We start from the raw sequence: 4,370 nt of genomic DNA, 5'->3' as shown, positions 1-4,370 counted from the left end.
TGTTTGAATGCTATAGTGACTTCTGTGTATACAACTCTCATATTGAAATGTCGGCCACAGATATATGCAATATTAAAGAGTGCTTATGAATTTTTGACATCTAATTAGTCGCTACCCAGTTAACATGTCAGGACTCAGAGGGATTAGGGAGGCAACCCTTTCTGAATAAGTCACAGCGCGGCCCTGTCCTTTCATGTATTATTCTCTAATGTAGGTGGTGATTATTGGGCTGCGTATGATTCATTGATGAAGCCCATTGGTCTGGCAAGTGGTACCCAATTCACCACTGCTCACTCTTACATCTCCTGGTGGGGCTCTGCCACGTGAGCACAAGGCTCTGCTTCCTCCAGGCCACTTCTGCAAGAGCCATCAGGGTGGAAGGGCCCATCCTGACCCTCTTTCAGCTCTTCTGCCCACACAGACCAGAGGTGGGCTCTTCATCCCACCTCCACAGAACTCCACATCCCAAAGCCCTGGCAGGCACAGCAGGGACACCTGCCTCTCCCTGCCACCCACACCAGGCAAAGCTGGATGCTCCCCTTCCTCACTGCTGATTTTCAGGCTCACTCCCTAGTGCTTTGAACACCTGTGGCACTCACATGGCTCAGTTTACTCCTAGGTTCAGCTGTCTGCCAAGACAGCAGGTGACACGCAGGGCTCTGTGGGCCTCCTTGCCGTTGTTTCCGGCCGGGGACCTGCAGAAACCACACGCGGGATGCACGGCCTGACACCTTTGCCTCATCCCTGGGTATAGGATGCCCGGCTTTGGATGTCACATCAGTGGAGAGGGATGTGCTAGAGACCTCTGGGGACACTGGCCCACTGCTGCGAAACATCCTATTGTACACACAGTGCACATGTGAGGGAGGCCGTGGGATGTGAGCAGATGCCCTCCATGCCCCTGTACCTTCTGCCTTTACTGTCCTCCTGAGTTCCCGATGAAGCTCCCCAGCTCCTAGGACTGGGCCTTGAACCTGAAGTCCCGCAGGGGAGAAAACATTTAAATTAAGGCAAGTGTTAATGTGGTTGCTGAGGTACAGTTCTGAGTTTGCATAAGAGACTAAGACCTGCTTTTCCCTTTATTTCATGATTCCCCTTCAACATGTGCCTGTATATACAGAGGCACACATGAGTACATATGCCAGGCACATACATGCACACACAATCACACATTCATGCAAAAAAACGCATGTGTGTGTACACTACATGTAATATCACACTTATATATTACACACAGTGCTCACCTTCATGCACACATACGCACTCATGCATTCAGCACCATACCCATGCACATTACACATAGTGTCACACTCATATACGCACATTCATGCCCAGTTATACACTTTTGCGTACATAATATAATACTCATGCCTCTCAGGCACACATATGTATACTACACCTAGTGCCACATGCATGCAGAAATAGGCACACATTCATGCACAGTGTGTAGATTACACATAATATCACATGCACACACAGGCACACACTCATGCACAGTACACGTGTAGACCACACATACCACACTCTTGCACGCACAGGCACACACTCATGTACAGTGTACAGATCACACATAATGCCACTCTGATGCACACACACACTCATGAACAATATTTACATCACATGTAGTACCACACTGCACACACAAGAACACATATGTAAACTATATACATTATCATACTTATACACAGGAACCTGTGTAAGCAGAGTGCTCCCCCGCCAGGCACATGTGTACACATACAGTCGCACCTGGTGTGCATACAGACACACTTTCTCCCCCACAGCTTTGCAAACAAAGACTCCACCATCAGACTCTCCTACCCAAGCCATCTAGTTTTATGGGCAAATAATTACTTTTTCGCAGAGTAGAATCGCCCATTGTAAACGCCCACCACTCAAATCTATAATTGGGGTAGCAACAGAGCTTTGGCCGATTCATCTTTTTAAATGCACCAACTCTGGCCAAACCGTCCTAAAAATGTGTAATTACACATAAGCCTTCACCTTCATCAGCTGGTGGGTTTTTTAACTGCTGCACTTGACGTCAATCAGGGCGGGCCTTGGGAGCACGTGTCAGGGGGCAATTTCAGAGAAATTTCCTGGACTTCAGCTGCCCGCCTCCCTCTGTTATCTATCCTTGGGGGGTGGGGGCAGAGACGGTGGATCAGCAGCTAGGGGTGAGCAGGAAAAACAGGCTCAGGGACAGAAAATTCTGGGGGCACCTGATCCCCACAGAACCAGCCTGTCTGGGGTGAGCTGGCAGCAGGATGATGGCGCAGAGATGGGACCGTTTCATAGACGCTGGCCCCATCAGCGGCCAGGCCTTTGTCTCCCAACCTTTTCATACACATAAGGGAGCTGGGAGTCAGCCGGGTATATGTGTATTTGCTGGAAGAATAGGTGGGGGTGGATGGTACTTGCTGGGATCAAAGTGGGGTGTGGGTGGGGGTAAGAGGAGGCAGAAAACGGAGGAGCAGAGAGAGAAGCAGAGGCTGAAAGGGGAAAAATCAATGCAGCATATTCCCTTCTCCTCCACAGTGGATTCTGTCCCACGGAAACACTGAACTTCGCCGTGTTAGCAGCAGCTGAAATTTAGAATTATTGTTTCCTTCTAACAGAAGACTCATTTTCCACGGCCACATTTGCAGCATAATAAGCTTTTTGTTATTTTTTCAATTAGAGTCAATTGACCTAACAAAATGCTTGGCAATTAAGTGATTTTTGTAATGGTCCGGGGGTAATTTAGTCAGCTTGTCAGCTGTGTTCCATGAAGCCGGGCTGTCTCTTTTTTTTCTTCCACCGCCTCTCTCTCTCTCCCTCTCTCTCCCTCTCTCTCTTTCTCTCTTGAGCATAATGGCTCATAATTTCGAAATCTTTCCCTTCTGTTTCCCTCACAATAATTCGCAATTACAGGAAGTTGTTGGAGGTGATTTTTTTTCTACCTTGCCTTTTGAGTCAGTAATTTTAAATAAAATGTACATACTTATAAAAAGGCAGCTATTACTGAAATCACTTTTTGTGTAAACTCAATTATTTTATGAATAGTGACACCAGCTTACACTGGGTCCCACTCCTGAAGCCTGAAGCTTTATTAGCTCAGGGTAAAGGGGCTGGAACGTTACAATACTCTTTCCAAATCAAACCAGCTCCCGAGGGGGTAAACACAACTTCAGGGGAGCGGAGGGCATCCAGGTCACCTGGCTGTGGCAACGGGCTGCAGAGTCCACCCCCAGGCTCCTGGCCAGCCCCACCTCCCTCCTCTAGGGCAATGGTTGGATTGCAGCTTCTCGCCCACTGATTTATGAGGGAATTCTTCATTTGCCTAATTGATTCATTTTCCTAGGACGACATCTGGAGTTACAATTTCTTTTTAAAGGCTGTAGTTAGATCTGATGACGGGATCAGATGTTCCTCCACTGAGGGACTTTCTGTTTATACCTACCTTAAACAGTCCTATCCACACGCATGCGCACACACGAATAGCGGGCACACCTTGTTGCTGGGATTCTTGTGGACATAATCACCTGGGAGCACCAGGAATCATTACCAAAATTCATCTCTAACCTTTACAACGTTCCTGCATGCGTCTGCTTTGCTGTCTTTGTTTCCAAAGGATTTATGGTTTCCACACCTGAACTGTCAGTGTCACCCTTTGGACAGACAGGGGCACAGTCCATTTCAGCCCCGGGTGAGAAACTCCCCCAGTAGGGGGCAGTAGAAGAGCAAGCCCGCCAAACCCCATTTTGGCCAGTCCATCTGGTCAGACTTAACCTCCCCTGACTCACCTTGGAGCTCAGAGGGTTCTAAACCTAGGGAGATCCAGTAGCACAGAGCATCAGGGGGATGTGGGACTGCCTCCCACTCATGTCTGGAGAGCTGCTAATCTGTGTTCCTTCCCTTCTGTTAGGTTTTTATCTTTCCACTGATGCCTCAAAGGTTGTGGCCATTGAGGGCTGGATGCTAAAAGCCCTGGGCAGATTCCCCGCCAGCTTTGCATAAGCAGCCCGGGGACTGGCTGACTTCTAGGATCTTGAGCACTCTTGCTGGACTTACAAAGAAAGCTGTCCAGCCCCGGCAGGCCTGTGCTGACTCATCTACTAACCAGGAGATTTGAGTCGTCTAGTCTTAAATTTCCCCAGCTTTAAAGTGAGAAGGTCAGACGGATACCATACTAAAACACATCATTATAAATCGCCTGCCAATTGTGTATTCATTAATTCAGGGTTCCGTTCTGTATTGCCGGTATGCTGATCCACGGAGGACATTCTGAGAGTAACATTTTCTTTTGACTCATCTACTAACCAGGAGATTTGAGTCGTCTAGTCTTAAATTTCCCCAGCTTTAAAGTGAGAAGGTCAGACGGATACCATACT

Source organism: Nannospalax galili, unplaced genomic scaffold (assembly GCF_000622305.1).
Source record: "Nannospalax galili isolate Female #2095 unplaced genomic scaffold, S.galili_v1.0 scaffold188, whole genome shotgun sequence".
Lineage (NCBI taxonomy): Eukaryota > Metazoa > Chordata > Mammalia > Rodentia > Spalacidae > Nannospalax > Nannospalax galili.
Note: the sequence above shows the minus strand (reverse complement) of the source record.